General features: G+C 31.0%; 1 protein-coding gene across 1 annotated transcript in view; it reads left to right on the forward strand.

The window, feature by feature from the left end:
* Nucleotides 1-19,463, forward strand: part of LOC147072629 (uncharacterized) — a 497,916-nt gene that overhangs the window by 452,304 nt on the left and 26,149 nt on the right. The window lies entirely within an intron of this gene.

Consider the following 19,463-nt stretch of genomic DNA (forward strand, 5'->3'; position numbering starts at 1 on the left):
CTTATTTTGACAGCTGAAAAGTGGACCACTCGTTGCTTGTGCAAAAAGATATGTTCAGGCTTTATTAATCTAAAGATGGCGCTGGCTTGGTACATGGCTGAAAATTCTCAGGGGGAAAAATACATACTGCATGAATTCACGATAATATACTTCTTGGGTAAATCACAGTGGGTTGATTTTTGTTATATGGTATTAGGTATGCAATAAAAAAATGATATAGGTACCATGGTTATAAAATAACTTTCATATAGTCAGTAAAAATTTATCATTCAACAAAATAATAGATTTTGAGTGTTCACTGTGAATTTTTCATGCCTTTCCGTTAACGTTTCAGTCTCATTGAGAGACTATTCTCAAGAGATAATGTACGAAATATAGGGGTCTGTTTAGCTAGTAAGAAACGTTTCTTAGAATAAAAAGAGGGTGATCGTTCGTGTAGTGTGCCAGTTGCAAAGACCAGGTATAACAGATCAGATATTAGATTTTGCAGTGCCGGAAACCATGGCTTTTATAAAGGTAGTCTATCGTATATATTAATTAATATTGTCAGGATGTCAATGCATTTTGATAGCTTTCTTTTCTAATCGCGAAAAATATCCCGTATTTCGACCAAATTTTTTGATATAATAAGCCAAATTTGTGGCATGTGACCATCGAGTGTTCGACAATCTCTGACATTGTGTAGTGTTTTAATCGATATCCCCCTCGTGTTTACTCGCATATTAAAACAATGATATGTCCACAATTTAATTTTTTTGGTAAACAACGTTTTTGTGTTTTATGTGTAAGTGGTTGGTTTTAACGTTAGGTGTTTTTTTTTCGATTGTACATACTGTATTTTCAAATTTATTAAAAATGTCCATTTTTATTAGATACATAATAAACTGATTATTGAAATAAATATAAGCAAAATAAAAATCGAAATTAATTACATAATATAGAAATAATTTTAATTACAGTATCGATTTCTGTAATTCATTATTTTATACTTATGGCACTTTTTAGAAGTTATAGACTATTACATAAGTATTATGGTGGGAAATAACATGCAGAACATTTATTACATGTTTTGTTACATTACTATAATATGTGGATTTGTTGGTTTTATAGAATATTAATATCAATTAATTATTTTTTATTCAACGAATAATTTACAAGATTTAAGAATGTAACATTCTAATTATTGATCATACATAAATTTGAAAAAAGTTCTGTATAAATACATTACTTGTAACCAATAGAAAAACATATTTTTGAAAAAAAAGTAAGACACCCCTCAGGAATAATAAATTAATAGTAGGTACCTTCAAGTCTATTTACTGGAAGCCAGGCTGGAACAGCGGCAATTTTCATTTTTTTCCGATTTCGATTTCGGCAAAATCATGAATTCAAGAATTTTAACCTAACTTAACCTAGCCTAACAATTAATTCAGTGTATCGGCTATTTTATTACAACGTTTTTCTTAGCTCGTATTCTTATTTGTCCGGTGGTTCTTTGTCCGGTACAAATCTTGCAATCGATTTTTAACTAACTTCCCGAGTAGCTAGACATTTTAAACTTTTAGAATCTATTAGAACACGATGCCAATGCATTCTTTTAATACTTTTAGCCATGTTTAAGCAGAATTGAATTCATGTTCAGCCAATTCTGTTTTGTATGGAAAGTTATTTCAGAAAAATCCGTAAAAAGTAACGTAAAGTTGGTTGCTAAGGGGGTGGTCCTAGCAACTAAATTATTAATATATACGTGCCTTACTATGGAAATCAATATGACATGTCAAGATGACATTTCAGTATTATTTCTATGAAGTACAAATATTTTTGATCATTTAAACTAGTCAAGTCAAGTTTTTATGATTCAACAGAAAATTTAAAAACGTTGTATATAAAAAGTTCTTTTTATCTTTTAATTATTCAATTTTTGTTTGCCGCTGGCGTCCTCTTAATAAACAAGGACCAATTAATTAACTATATTGATTAGGTATTTAATTATTTTAATAAACAATAAATAAATAATTTATCTTGTTTTATATCATAATATGGATTGACAGTTAATTATTTTTAAATGTGTGATAATACTTTTAAGAATTTATCTAAAACCAAAACTACTAATACAGGAAGTGTTTGAATATTAGGAATGCAATGTTAGATATTGCATAGTGTTACAAAATTATAATATTATATGTGAAATCTTTCTTTGTCGTGTTATTACAATGGCATATTTTTTTATAAAAGATTTTAATCTTCTTGGGAAAACTTCTCTTCTCCAGAGGGAGAATTTCCAAGGTTGTCCAAACCATTTTCATAAGCGTTGACAGCTCTTTCTGTCAAATTTTTTTGTTATATGTTGATGCTTTCAAAATATTCAATTTATTTTATCTGACATCTACAAGAGAAAAATGTCTAAGAATTTCCACAAACAAACAAGACCACAAAGTTTTAACATGAATTATTATTCGCAATCTTTTTCATTCAAAAACTTTGTCAAAAAAATGACCATGTTTGAAAAAATGTTTTTAAATTAATTTATTAAGCATTGTTATAAAAAAGAATGTAAGTAGTAATACAAATTATTGCGGATGACAAATTAATATTTATAACAAAAACAACTTAAAAAATAAAAATGTATTTTTCTAGTTAACAATAATATTATCTTTATTTATTTATTATATTATATTTATAATTATGACGCGTGAAGAGATACGAATTTTTTTCAAACATAATATCAATTTTACATACAAGGAAATAACTAACAATTACACAAAATGATTTGATGTATTACTTTATCCGTCTGTATTGAAATAACAACTAATGAAACTAGTATTAATTGGTCCTGTAAAATAATAGAACAAAATCGGTGTGTAATCTTATTTGTTTTTACTATATTTAAAAAAAAATAGGTTCGAACCGTTGGTCTGGCAAGGTACACATATTGTTTTTAAATTTGTGTATGAGTCAGGGTAAGGACCTAAGAGGTTGAGCAAGTGGCTGACATCCATTTCTCGTAAACAAAATTAAATCTGTTAATACAAAACTCCACTCTGTGGAGGTTCATATTATGATCTTGTTTGGATCGGACATGATCGAATTTTTTTTTTAAAGGTTAACGTAGATTTCAATATAATTTAATATATACAATTTAAATTTATTTAACTGTCAATTCATGGTGGAACTGCATTGTATTGTTGTTTTTATTTAATAAAACGCAATTTTTATGTAGTACTTATTCCACTTTTAATCAAGAGATTAGGACCGGTTTTGTCCGCCTCAGAGGGACATTTTCATCTGAATACATTTTTTTAAAACAATATTTATCAAACAAAATCCAATGTTTCAATCTCATTTCAATTGATAATATTGTTTATTTTATTATTTTTGATAAATTTTTATTGTAAATTTTGACTAATCATAAATATTTGTTGATATTAATGTTATTTTAAGCGTAGATTGTTTCATATTTTGTGGTTTGTTAATATTTAAAATAATTTGTTTAATACCCCTGACGTAGTATGAAATATTATTGTCCAACCTCATTAGTTTTAAATAAATCGGTTATTGGGAAGGTATTATTGGACGGCTAATTATTTATGTACCTATTGTTATATTATTTCTATCGCTTTGGATTTTATTTGATAAATATTGTTTTAAAAAAATGCATTTAGTTGAAAATGTCCCTCTGAGGCGGACGAAGCCGGTCCTAATCTCTTGATTAAAAGTGGAATAAGTACTACATAAAAATTGCGTTTTATTAAATAAAAACACTAATTAATATATACAAGTTAAGTCAAATAAATAATAAAACAAATTTCCTCATATTACTAGTTTATTGGTTTTACTAAAATATACATAATATTCTCAAAAAGTGAAGAATGCGTAATTTTATTAGGCGGGTAATGCAATGTTTTGGTAGATTATTTGTGTCGCTTTTGAATTTGTTTTGATAAATACCTGTTTTATAAATATTATTCAATTGAAAATGTCCCTCTGAGGACGAAACCTGTCCAGATTTATTTATTAAAAGTGGAATAAGTACCAAGAAATTGTGCGTTTTATAAAATTAATCAATAATAAAATGCAGTTCCACCGTTAATTGACAGTTAACACAATAAAAGAAATTATTATATGCCAAACAGAAGTTCTTTGAAATGTATTGTGTAATTTACGGAATTTCAATTCGAATATAATTTCTACAATTATATTTTCTATCTACTTGCAGGCTTGAATCGTTACGTACGTATATTTATGTCATGCATTTCATTAATATGTGTGGTACTCAGATATCTGTCACCCAGTTATTTTGGCGCCCAACGTGCGGGGCCAAATCATCCCAAATTTTATCCGTTACTTAATTCGAAAAAGCTTACTTAGTGTGGCGATAAAATTTACACGTTTTAATATTGTATATATTTTAGCTGGTGCACACATGTTAGGGCGCATAAAACCGGTAGCAGAACAACTCGATCATAAAGCTTTATTACAATAATATTTCTAATACATCATTACAGAAACAACAAACGGCGAGTAATAAACATAAAACGAAATTGGGAATTTTCTTGAGGCGGGGAATTACCCGCAAGTCCGCTTCGAAAAAGTTCTCTCCACTTTAATAAAGACCAGAGTGTTCTCTCAAACTCGTGATCTGAACACTGCTCTCAGATAACGTCATAACGCCACATTTATACGTAATAAAGTGATTATTATAAAACATATTTCAGAACGAAAAAATATAATAGTAAATCATAATAAAACATAATATTATATCGTAAAACGTAAAAGAAGATATTGATATTTTTTAAACTACGGATTAATTGCATACAGCAATTTAAAGTTAACAGAATAATTACAAGATAAAAAGAACTTTTTATACGACGTTTTTAAATTATCTGTTGAATCATATAAACTTGATTTGACTAGCTTAAACTATCAAAAAAAAATTGTACTTGATAGAAATAATACTGAAATGTCATTTTTACATTTCATATTCATTTCCATAGTTACGCACGTATATATTAATAATATAGTTGCTAGGACGACCCAGTTAGCAACTAATAATAGTGGATTGGATTACGGATTTCTTCCGAAATAACTTTTCATACAAAACAGAATTAACTGAAAATGAATTCAATTCTACTTAAAGATGGCTAAAAGTATCAAAAGAATGCATTGGCATCGTATATATGATATACGATGCCAATGTATATATGATATATCCTAAAAGTTTTAAATATCTAGATAGTCGGGAAGTTAGTTAAAAATCGATTTCAAGATTTATACCGGATAAACAACCACCGGACAAATAAGAATACGACCTAAGAAAAACGTTGTAATAATAAATAATATATTTAATTAATTTATAGAGCAAAAAAGAACATTATTTGCGTTTTTTATTTAAGAATAAAAAAACAAAAGAATTTCGCTTCTAATATCAACTGCATACTAACCACTCATTTTATACGAGGTTAAAAACAAATCAAACATCTACTGTAACTTCCATTTAATACGACAATTTATTTTCTAATCTCATAAATCTGCATTTTTTTTAAAACATTTTTATTTATTGGTTGCTTCGAATTTTAAAGCCAGTCGGAACAATTTGAGTGAGCTAATTCATAAATGCGAATTAGTGTGCAATTTTTACTTCAATTAAATTTTATTATAACAACATCAAACACTTGGTTTTACCCGCCACGTCTCCACACTCATAATGCGAGCGTATACTGTGACGTAACAAATGTAATGTTTCCGTCAAAGTTGTGCAGAGTGTGTCCCTAGGACAACTTTTAAAGACCTTGGATAGTATGCAGTGTTCATGATTCCTATTCATCACGGCCAATCCTCAGCCTTCTGGCTCACCGTAAATGCTATAAACATTTTTAAAGCAGAGAAATTTTCCGTCGTAGATACCTACAAAGTTTTGGTCCATCTCCGGATTGGACTGACTTTGAGAAACTCTTCCATTTCCACATATAGTGACACTCCCAGAAGAATGATCGAATACTTACTATCATCATTTCAATCGTTTAGACACCATCAGAATGAGAGAATGAGTGGTGAAGTAAGGAGGTAGACTATAAAGATTTGACATAAATAATGCACACTAAACTTTGTCAGTCATACTTATTTGTTTTCATTGAACTAAGAATACAATTTTCAGATGGGGCTGGCTAGTTTTTAAAATTTAATTTAACCTGACTAAACCATAATAGATTAGGCGGGATCCGACAAAAATAGTGCACACTTTTTCATTTATACTTATCATGTTTCGTTAAATTAAGAATACACATTACATACGGTGTTGGTTTGTTTGTTAAAATTCATTTAGTCCTGCCTAACTAAACCATAATCGATAAAGAAATATTCCTCTATCTATAAAATATTTAAAATTATGTATGGTTTAATGGCATAATTTTAGATATTTATAGATAAACGAATATTTTTTGATTATTATCTACTATGGTTTAGATTAGGCAGGGTTAGGAATTGCAATACCAGTATTTCAAAACCGGTATTCCAGTATTTATCAATACCAAAATACCGGTTTTAAAAATCCAATATACCGGAATTTGCGGTGTTAAGAAAGCACACTTGTTTACGCTTTTGAAAATGAATTATAACTTACTTGCTGCTAAAATGCAAATATATTGAGTGAATCCAACACAGGTGAAAAAATAATAAAACAAATTTCATCAAATATATTTATATACTTAAGTAATTGTCGCGATGAATTATCATAATATTATTTCGAAATAAAAAACATCCGTTACAAAAATGTTCAATTATTCTATAATTATTATTGATGACTGTACAAGCGTTGACTTTAAGAAGCTTTTCCTGCAGCCGGACTTATTATTTGCACTTGATAAACTTTTGAGGGGTTTTGTTAAAAATTATCAATATATTCAAATTATTCGTAATAAATCACTATTTCTATAATTATGATCAAGACATATTTTTAAATGTCAACATAATAAATGTAGGTAATGTATGTAGGTTTTTGCTATAAAATAATATTTTTGAAAGATTTTAATAGCTATATTTTCATTGATAAGCACCTACTTCTGTATTTTTTAACGTTAAAGAAAACCGGTATTAATACCGTTATTCAATAATAAATACCGAAAAACCGATATTGACATTTTCATTCGGTATTGCAATCCCTAGGCAGGGTTAGTTGAATTTTAAAAACTATCAAAATACGATAATAAAATTCGATTTACCCTGCCTTTTCCAAGCCATAGTAGATAATGGTCAAGAATTATTCATTTATTATCATCATTTTAGACATTTTATAGATATAATAATATTTTTTATCGATTGTAGTTTGATTTAGGCAAATCTTAATGAATTTTGAAAAACTAAAAACCTGTAATATGTATTCTTAATTCATCGAAAACATATGACTGAAAATGTGTATACTGTTTTTGTCTGATCGTCCATAGCATGCTTAAACTATTATAGTTTGATTTGGACATGGCTTAATTGAATTTTAAAAACTAACCAACACCACCTACAATAATTATATTCTTGGTTCAATGAAAACAACTGCGCTTGACTAACAAAGTTTAGTGTCCACTATTTAATATGTAGGATCATAACAGCCTATCTTCACCTTTCGCTTAAATGACAGAGCAATCTTTCTTATATGATCGTCTACCCATAAAAGTTTTGTAGAGCTACACTTGTACTAATCATGGAAGTTTTTAAGGCACAAAATACGGCGTCATTCTCCGTTGACCTTTCCTTGAATGATAACTGAGCATAGTTATACGCAAAGCAGCCAGTCCACACAAACCTCAAACAGAGATAGAAGCACTTTTATGTAAAATGTGTTTCTTTAAATCCACAAAACCTCTGTATACTGTCTATATCTTTTGAATGATAGATATTATATATGATTTTGTGTAACTTATAAAGAGATAAAAGCATAAAATCTATGAAATTTTGGTGTTTTAGCAATCCAGGCTATTTTGTGCAAAACGGGTTTTTTAGAATGTTCATTCTTAAATGCAGCTAACTCTTATTTTTGTAAGAAATATCGTTATTTTTGCATCTATTTTCTTAAAAAAACCTTTCTAAGTTATTCAAGTATTATGGGAATTACAAAGTTCTGAAAATTATTCGAAAAACTTGTAAATTATTAAAATATTATTAATATTTAGCTGCCTGGCACTAATTTTTACAGTAAAATCTATATATTATAGGTATTACATATAAAAAATGAAAAACATATAATGTAATTGAGAAAATAATGTTTATTAATTGAATGTAGAAAAACACACCATACAGTCAGGATTTTAATAATTAGGTAAGTACATAATATTATCATGTGACTGCTTTTTGCAGATCGAATATGGCATAATTTTAAAACGCATTTATATGACATTCTTGTATGACAGCAGCTTGGTTGCTTTATGCAAATCGAAAATGTCATATTCTGCGATTCGCAAAATCTTTAAAACGCATTTATATGAGATTTTTGTATGACAGCAGCTTGGTTGATTTGTGCAGAATGTAAAACAAACGTGTGAGATTATGGAAATCACAATAAATCATTTTTTTTAAATTGTGGCCTGGCTACTTTGTGTATAACTACGTTCAAATCGTACTTTAAATAAAGTTTAAACTGATTGATAGAAAAACTCACAAAACTGTATATATGATACTTACCTATTACAAAACTACCAATTTTTCACTTATCATAAATTGGTGAAAGGAATGTAATATATAAATTGTAATACAAAGCGTTCTTGTTGTTAATTCTCAATATACGACGGGCTTGTATATTATATGCTTTGTTCTTTTTCGCTCACCATCTGTTATACAATCGAGAGAAGTAGCCTTGCCTTCTTCAACATTTGAAAGAGTTCACCTTTGAAAAACTTTTATCAATTGATCAAAGGGAAAACATTATAAAATGAAAAAAGTTTGTCCCGCCATCCGTGAATTTGCATTACGTAGATTTTCTTTAATATTGCGAAGAATGTTGACGTCGTACATAATATATGAAAACGTAAACTAATCTCTTTTCAACCATACCGATCACTTCACAGAAGGGCACTAGTTGCAAAGTCATTTATCTCCATAAACTTTTAGTCAGAGATATTAAAAACAAAATCCCTATATCAGTGGTTGCAAACCAATGGCACGCGAGATGATTTGTCATGGCACGCATTTAAAGAGAAATAATTACAAGATAAAAAGAACTTTTTATATACGACGTTTTTAAATTTTCTGTTGAATCATATAAACTTGACTTGACTAGCTTAAACGATCAAAAAAATTGTACTTGATAGAAATAATACTGAAATATCATTTTGACATTCATATTGATTTCCATAGTAACGCACGTATATATTAATAATTTAGTTGCTAGGACCATCCGCTTAGCAACCAATAATGTTGTCGAAATAACTGAAAATGAATTCAATTCTACTTAAAGATGGTTAAATGTATTAAAAAATGCATTGGCATTGTGTTCTGATATATTCTAAAAGTTTCAAATGTCTAGCTAGTCGGGAAGTTAGTTAAAAATTGATTGCAAGATTTGTACCAGACAAAGACGAGCTAACAAAAACGTTGTAAAAATACCTATAATAATAATAATAATAGATCGCATTGTATAAAAAATAGCAGGCAAATACTCTTCAAGAAGAAGCATTACATTTAATAGAATATATAATTATTGCATAGATTGGTTCTTAGGCTATATGCGTCACATATAATATTATCCCACTAGCCTCATCAGGCATCGTAGAATGCCACGCCGCGAACTTTTAATTATTTTGATCGATTTACATTGCTTGAGACCACTATAGCGAGAGAATGCCTCATCTGCTCGGTGCAATTCTGGTATCAATTTGTGCGAACAGAACTAAACTATTATTTATTTATTATCAATATACCTACAAAGATGGCTGCACCAAATAAGAAACAAACACTTGGTGGAGCTAGTAGTAGTAATTCTGGCAGACAGTTTCAAAATTAGTGGACTGAAATGTATGGCGTAATTATTGAAAAAATATTTGTGCTATTTTCTGTGAGTGGTATCTAGAACATCACCATGTTTCAATAGATTTAATTACCAATGATCTATTATTAGGTTGTGATGATTCATTACGCTTATCAAGTGTATTATTATTGTAGGGAGTTTTTTACAAACACTTCAACTATTCATAATTTGTTTGTTATATTTTTTTATTGGATCCTTGACTTAATATGTAGGTGATAAAGTTAAGTATAGTATTTATTAAGTATTAATCTATGAATCAGAATACTGGGCACTCAATAAATAGGATGAGAAAAATGTTAATATCTTTTATAGGGGAATATTGAAAAGAATCTTTCGACTGTTCAGGAAGATGGAATCTAGAGGTCAAATTATAATGAAGAACTGTACACTCTTTTATGGGGGTGAAAAGATCTCAGAGTAGATATACTATGAAAATGCAGCGACTGCGTTGGATTAGTCACATGCATATAATGCTGGAGGAAGTAACAGGAAGCTAGGCTATATACGCGACCCCCGAGGGTAAGAGAAGACCCAAACCGTCAAAATTAAGATGACTGTACAGCGCCACGTGAGAATGAAGAACGTGCGTCAAAGCTACTGGAGAGTATCAGCGCTGTATTATCCAGAATGGAGGATGTTTTTGAAGGAGGCTAAGATCCGCCAAGGGTTGAGTGCCATAAATAATGATTTTGATTAATACAATGTACTTCTACCAGCAATTAACAGCAGTCGTTAACAAGGAATTTCTAATATGTACCTATAGATATTTTAAGCTAATTCTATGCTACAAAAAATACTAGTAATTTCAGGACAGAAAACTTTTTCAATAGTTAGCAATATTCAAATATTTAATTTGCTATCAAGTATTTTAAAACAAAATTTTAGTATTACTTTTTCAATTCAAATCAATTTAATTTATTTATTTTTACATATTGTGGACATTACAAATTATAGGTTTAAGGCGTTAACAACATGAATTAACTTATAATTAATTAAAACATTATTATAAAGAATAAAGAAAAACAAAAGTAATAAAATGGATAAAAATGAAAATTTAAAAAGAGAACATAACATAAACATACAAAAGCAGTGAAAATACTATTATACATATTCTTATGTTGTTATAGTCGATAATTTAGTCTCTTTATGTGGTTTTTAAGGGTAAAAAAGTAACTTTATTCCTCTCGGTGTAAGGTAAACTCTATTTGCAATTTTATTACGCCACCCTTTTTATCGTAATGAATTGAGTGTATACTGCAAGCAGGGGAGGGCGAGTACCAAGACTTATGAAATATTTTTATTTGCTACGTGCAAGGAATGACCAAGCACAGGAAATCGAGGCGTTTTATATCAAACAGTGGGGGCGGGGGCTTCGGCGAAGAAAACAGGACAAAAAGAAACAGCTGCTCGGATTGCGGAAAATAATCACAAATCACTCCGCTCATTGTGACGCTTTGTATAAATAAACGCCGGCGTTCGCTTTGAGATATTGTAGTAGCTCAGGAAATCAAGTCGATTTCAGAGACTTGTATTTTATTTGTATTAAAATTTATATTTCCTAAAATACTTCCCGCGACTTGAAATGAATTCGTTATTGATGACTGATGAAATATGCAAAATACAGGCAATTTTTCTTTTTCAAGAGATTCGGTTTTTATTTGGTGATAATTTAGGATAGTTTATATTTATCAACAGCCGGGGTCAATCCACTGCCGGATAAAGGCCTCCCCAAGCTTCTTCCAACTCTCTCGGTCCTGTGTCGTTCGCTGCCACGTATTTCCGCCGAAATTTATCAGTTCGTCAATCCAGCGGCTTTTAGGGCGACCCTGTGGCCGTTTCGTGCCCCTTGGGTACCATTGGATGACGGCATTTGTCCAGTGGCCATCTCCATTTCAGTTGTTTGGCAACGTCTATTACATCGCGTACTCCTGTCTGCTTCCTAGCCCATTCGTTTCTCTTACGGTCCTTTCGCGTGATGCTCAAAATACACCTCTCCATGCCTCGCTGTGCGACTCTTACCCTTTGGACATCTCTCGTGTTGAGAGTCCACGTCTTGAGCACGGGCAGCACACATTGGTTGAATACCCTACGCTTAAGACATAATGGTAGGTCATTCTTGAATATACTATTCAGACGTCCGAAAGCACTCCATCCCAGCTTTGTTCTGCGAGCAATTTCATCGTGCGTGCTTCCGTCTATGGGCACCTGCTGTCCGAAATAGACGTAGCTGCTGACTTGATCGAGTTCGGTGCCATTAATACAGATAATCGCAGCGTTCGAAAAGCACTTACTCGTCACTTTTGTCTTTGAGACATTTATATATTTATTATTTGATAGTTTATATAATTAGTATTTAATGTATCCTTTGCCCCATTACTAAATTTGATGACAATACAATTACAAACGTTTCCATCACTGGCGGCTCCCTCTATAGGTCATTCGGTCATTGACCTGCCAAAATAAATACCTTACAATCGACATAATAATATGTGCAATGTCATATATAATAATATTAATAATAATCGGTGGATTTGAAATTATAGGGCGCGCGATATTGTGTCAACCCAGTCTATTGGGCTTTTTTTGTTTGGGCGATAATTCCCCGAACAAAAATATTGTGTTCGCCGGCAGTCTGAAAATTGACCCAAATTGAATATTTTTATAAAATTTTCTCTCTCGTTTCTCATACATAAGACAGAGATCGATATAACACAAAATACGAGATCGAAGCTTGTAACGGTGCGTGAATTACTGTAATATCGGCAATGCCCGAGTGTGAGACAAAAGATTTTTTCTCCTAATTAAATGAAACAGAATGATAACACTGACTAGATAATTGGTCTCAAGAAGAAAGAAGAAAAACACTATTTTAAATCTAACCAACAAGCCATGATGCAGACATTACAGAAAAAAACCCGCAAGGGAGGAGACTTCCATCACACGCCATCATACAGATGAAAGGGATATGGGGCTTGCCCCGGTGCCCTACACGCCAAACATACCACAACAACAACAACTGTGTATGCGGTTCGGATTCGTTGACAGGTTTTGACGAATGCCTTTGGTTATTTTAATAATATATAAGGAGTTTTTGGTGATTTATAACATTTTTGTGAAGCAGTTAGTACGCACGCAGTAGCAATTGAAGTCTGTGATACAATTATAATGGAAATGGAAGCACGATTTGCATCCAACGATCATCTCATTATATCCGATTTGTTCAATAAAGAAAATTACACTGATTTTAAAAATAATTTTCCCACACGTCAAGTAAATTTGGTAAAACTGTTTGAAGAAATAAACATAATCAAGTTAAAAAATGAATTATTGGTGTTTTATCAACGAGATGATTTGCATGGCGCTATTAGTGCAGTTTCTCTTCTACATTTTTTACTCAGCAATAATTTCAACGAAACATTTTCCGAGTCGATCAAAGTTCTCCAATTTATTTGCGTCATACCAATGACAACAGTTGAAAGTGAAAGATGTTTTTCCACTCTCAAAAGAATAAAAACCTTTCTACGCAATAGGGCCAGGATAGACTGACCGCTCTTGCAATGCTCAGTATTGAAAAAAAATATGTGGGAAAAAAAGACAATTTTTATAATCGTGTGATTGATGATTTTTCAAAAAGCAAAGAAAGAAAAGTGGACCTGATTTACAAAAAATTATAACGCGTTGTGTGCAATTTCGGTTAACGATGGGTTGGCGTTATGAAAAACGGACATTTTTTGAAGGGTTAGTAGGTACCGACCTATAACAATTTCTAGCACTTATTCTATAATGTATAAAAAGTCAATTTGCAATACGTCTTTTCAGTATACAACGAAAAGGCAAATTAAAATAATATATTCAAAATTGACCTGCTAGGTTTTTCCGGATTAAGCCGCCAATGGTTTCCATCAATATATCGTTACCTGAAAGCAACAGTGAGTAAGAGCGAAAAAGTCGATTTTGAGATAAGTATGCCAATACATAATCAATAACTGAGGTTAGAAGAAAACATGCCGCTGTTGCATTTATCAAAAATATCCTGTAACTTCAAATCAACAGTGAGATAACTCAGATACCCAACTATTAATAATAGTATAATAAAAATCTTACCATTATCAATTATTACAAACCGCAGAATCAACATTACAAACATAATATAATAAATTATTAATTCTTTTATTCAAGATTGTAATATTCTATATATTGAACATACATAATTTTAAAACATCTCAATGCATATAGCCACTAGAAAAAATCTTTTTAGAAGTAATACGACATCTGATGGGACTTGAATCTGTAACCACTAGTTATAATCGACGTATTTAAGTAGAATATCCGTAGCTTAATTGGAAAAGCACAGTGACGCGAATCTAGGGGTTACAGTTCCAAGTCCCATCAGGTGTCGTATTTTTTTCTAAAAAGTTTTTTTCTGATCGATATAATATGCATGATATGTTTTAAAGTTATGTATTTTAAACATAACATAGTTGACTTTTAACATATTTATTAAAACTTTACATTTGACATTGCAGCAAATAATTTATCGATGACCTATCTTAGCCGGATACAATAAATTTTAGGTATCCGGAAAAATAAGGATGTGATGACGAGGTAATATGTCCTTATGTATTTTTGTACATACTATGGCATATTTTTTCTACAAGGAATAGGTTATTGGCCATTAACATTTATATCAAAAAAGTACGGTATGTTAAAACAACTTCAACCCTGTGGGAGCCTAAACGCTTTGATTAGGATCAAGCATGGTATTTTTACCACGTTTTTCTTAGCTCGTATTCTTGTTTGTCCGGTGGTTATTTATCCAGTACAAATCTTGCAATCGATTTTTAACTAACTTCCCGACTAGCTAGACATTTGAATTAGAATATATCAGAACACGATGCCAATGCATTCTTTTAATACTTTTAGCCATCTTTAAGTAGAATTGAATTAATTTTCAGTTAATTCTGTTTGGTATGAAAAGTTATTTCGTAAGAAATCCGTAATCCAATCCACTACTATTGGTTGCTAAGGGGGTGGTCCTAGATACTAAATTATTAATATATACGTGCGTTACTATGGATATCAAAATGACATTTCAGTATTCTATATTTGTTTGTTGCAAAATAGCAAAAAAATGATTTGTTGACAATTGCCTTATTTGTCCTAAATTATTAATACACAGAATTATCAAATTTATATGATTCAACAGAAAATTTAAAAATGTGGTATATAAAAAGTTCTTTTTTTCTTGTAATTATTTGTTACAAAACTTATTGACTTGAAACTGAACAAAAATCAAACTGCTCAGGGCTATTTATACGCCACGGTGGTCGCGCGGCTTGAGCGTTGGACTATCACGCCGTGGGTCTCGGGTTCGAATCCTGGGTCTGGCAAGTACACATATTGTTTTTCAATTTGTGTGTGAGTCAGGGTATGGACCTAATAGGTTGAGCAAGTGGCTGACATCCATTTCTCATTAAAAAAACAAAAAACTGTTAATACAAACCTCTACTCTGTGGAGGCCCATATGATCCTATTAGGATCGGACATGGTCGAAAAAAAAATAATAATATTTTAATCTTCCTGATGGTACTAGTTATTTATTATTTAAAAAAAAAGAATGTCCAAACGACAAAAGAGAGAATTTGTCTAATTAAAAAGTTTGGTACCTAATGCCAGTGTTTTAAATGAGATAGATTTACTAGAAGAGAATATTTTCATATCCTCATAGAAAATATCTGAAAACTTTACAACCGCTTTAGATGAACTGATAACGATGTATTTTTATTAGATCATAAAAATGTCAATATCGATATACACTCCAAGGAGGAAACGACAGTTTGACTTTTGTTGTTTTCCCTGGCTCTTTGAGAAAGAATAAAAAAGACTCCACTTGGAATGAGTTCGTATTGAACGGATAGGGCGTAATGTTAAAGACGTAATAAAAGGTTATCAGCGTTACTGCTTTTGCATCATTGATGCTATTCCTCTTCGAACATAAAGCTTTCTATTAACATATTCTTTTTGAACGAGCTTTTTCTTTTAACTTACACATTTTTACGAATAGTTTTTTTTGGGTTTAAATAATGATTAATATTGACTGAGTTTAACTCACAGAAGGTTTATACATGTTTAATATAATATATATAAATATAATATGTATAATATATATTTCTTTTGGCCATTCCCCAGTGGTTAAGCTACAATATACGAGCCGTGTTAACGCGCGTGTTTGAACATGTACCGTTTAAAAAAATATATTGTTGGTTAGGTACATGTTCAAACACGCGCGTTAACATCATTTTACTCCCTACTTCAATTATAGTTTGTCAATTTATGGCTACGGTCGTATGTTGTAGTTTATCCACTGGGGAATGCCAAAATAAATTGCGTATTTCAAAAAAACACTACCTTATTCTTCGGTCAATAATTATTTTAAATCAATCATTGTTCGTAGGATGTTTATCAGACTTAAATGGTCAAAAACATAGCTTATAATGAGTATCTTTAGAATTATCTCCAAATGTGTTAATCTTGCCCATTTTTTGAATAATAAAATGCCTAATTCTTGTCAAATTTGGGATCACAGAGATTATCAATATATTTTTTTATCGTAAATATTTCACTATAATAATGTCAATATAAATTATACTGATGGTTTTATAAATGCGTTTAAAAATTAATTAATGTAAAAAATCTTAACACCACTGCACATTTATGTACTGAAATATGACCTGGGTTATGCTCTGAAAAATCCATAAAAGCTCTATTTTGACCTACGCTGAGCATGTGGGCCATTAAACACCTCGCTAATCGGTGAATCTGCTAACACTGGCTGTGAAATACGAGGTTTTAATTCCATGTTTGAAACTCCGAAACTTACGAGTTTTTAAAGTTTGTCGATAGATGAAGAGCATACTATTCTAGAGAACCGAGGTTTTGATATAATTTTAATTGTTTTTTTTGTTTAAATTTTATCGAACAAACTTCATTTTCCATAATATCGGACAGACAAGGTCTTGATTGTAAGGTGACGGTATGTAGGAATGAAGGAAATTTCCATCCGGTCTTAATATTCCATAAAAGCAGAATTTTGTCATTATATATACGAGGGTGGGTCAATAATTCCTTAGAAAAAAGCATTAAAACAGTTTTTATTTTTGTATTTTTTTTTTTATTTCTCAACATAATCTCCTTGGAGCTCAATACACTTGGTTAGACGTTTCTCAATTTTTTTTAAACCGTCAGAAAAATAAGTTTTCGGAAGGTCCTCAAAATAAGCATTTGTCCGATCGATGACTTCTTCATTTGAAAAAAAACGTTGTCCACTTAGCCATTTTTTTAAGTTTGGGAAAAGGAAAAAGTCACTGGGGGCTAAATCTGGCGAATACGGTGGGTGGTCGACCAATTCGAACTTCAATTCTTCAATTTTAGCCATTGATCGTAAACATGTGTGAACACGGGCATTGTCCTGATGAAAGAGGATTTTTTTCCTGTTTAAATGAGGCCGTTTTTCTTCAATTTCGTTTTTTAGCTGGTCCAATAAAGATGCATAATAATCCCCTGTTATTGTTTTTCCTTTTTCCAAATAGTCAACGAAAATAATTTCACGTGCATCCCAAAATACAGTAGCCATAACCTTACCAGCTGATTTTACGGTTTTCGCCTTCTTTGGACATGGTTTGTCTTCGCAATCCACTGCTTTGACTGTTCTTTCGTCTCGGGAGTATAGTGGTGTATCCATGTTTCATTTACAGTCACAAAGCGACGAAAAAATTCATCCGGATTGCGTTGCATGAGCGACAACAGGGCTTTAGAGGCCACCACCCTATTGCGTTTATTGTCGACTGTGAGCAAACGCGGCACACATCGTGCAGAAATATTTTTCATGCCCAATTTGTCATGTAAAATAGAAATGACGCTACCTTTTGAGATCCCTGTAACCTCAATTATCTGACTCAACTTTAATCTTCGGTCACTTAACACCATATCGTGGATTTTATTGATCATTTCTGGTGTAGTCACCTCTACAGGACGTCCTGAGCGTGGTTCATCCTTTGTTGATGTACGACCACGTTTAAATTCATTTAACCAGTTATAAATAGTTGCAAGTGAAGGAACAGATATGCCGTGAACTAAATCCAACTCATTTTTTATTTCCTTTGCTGTTAACCCTTTTATATTAAAATGTTTAATAACAGCTCTAAACTCAATTTTCTCCATTTTCCATTTTTCCATTTTCCACAAGCAATTTTTTTTTTAAATGTACGAGAAACACACAACAACCCGACCAATCTGATTGAAACTTCGCAGCATACTGAATCGGTAGTGCCGCTGCATGATAACAAACCGCTTACAGTACTCGTCGCGCCACCTGTCGGCTTTTCTAAGGACTTATTGACCCACCCTCGTATCTTAAATTATAAAAAAAATAATAAAAATAATAAAATAATAAAATTACTATACTTATATAAATCAATTTATATAAGTATAGTAATTTTCCCACTCTACGCCAGTGTGTAAATTGATTTTTATTCAAAAGTCTATCTGAACATTTTTTAAATCCTTTTTTTTATAATAACATATCAATTGATATTTCCGTGCAAATTAGGATATTTACTATCATCATTTTATGTCAGTAAATATTAAATATTATATCAACCATGTAGTATGCAATAATAACCGTTTTCTGTGATTTTTTTCTTAAATAGACAATTCTTTCAGAGTGGTATTGTGACTCACCAACTTAGGGAGCACTCAACCTAAAATTGAATGATATAAGTTTGAGTATCACTCGGTCCTACCCTCTTCAAGGATTTATCCATGGGTATCTGAGTTTTTGAAGTTATTAAGATTTTTTTTTTATTATACTACCATCAGATTAATATAATATTATACGCTATAATAATCTTACAGAATTAGAGAGAAAATTTGACTCCTATAATACCTATTTGTAACTTTAAATGAGACAATTAATCTAGAATGGTAGACTAGTTGGTACATCTTAATTCAATACAACACAATTATTAATAATTCAACGAATATTGGCATAACGAAAAAAAAACAGTTATTCCAATCCCACGTGTCTTGAACAAAAAGATAACAGTCAGTCATCCTCAAGTTCCAGAAATTGTCACCTAGTCGCGTCCCAAAAAATCCTGAAATATTATTATTTGCACATGTGTGTGAAACTACCGATATTATCATATTAATTCGTAACCCTGCATAATGAAAATAAATAGTGTTTCATCCCGACATGTCATGTTGATAATTTTATTATTAAATCGTCGTTCATATTTATATTTTTCTTGTTTCCATGAGTGTAAATATTCTAATATTAATACTATGGACCAAAGGTACTTGATGGAATTTAAATTCTAATGGATTTAAGTTTTGTATTTTGAGTATTTCCATTTGAGTAGGCATAGCACAAAATAAGCTAAATGGAAAATGTAAT

This window comes from Rhyacophila brunnea, unplaced genomic scaffold, assembly GCF_057557595.1.
Source record: "Rhyacophila brunnea isolate RB1 unplaced genomic scaffold, BYU_Rbru_1.0 scaffold_19, whole genome shotgun sequence".
NCBI classification, from domain to species: Eukaryota; Metazoa; Arthropoda; class Insecta; order Trichoptera; family Rhyacophilidae; genus Rhyacophila; species Rhyacophila brunnea.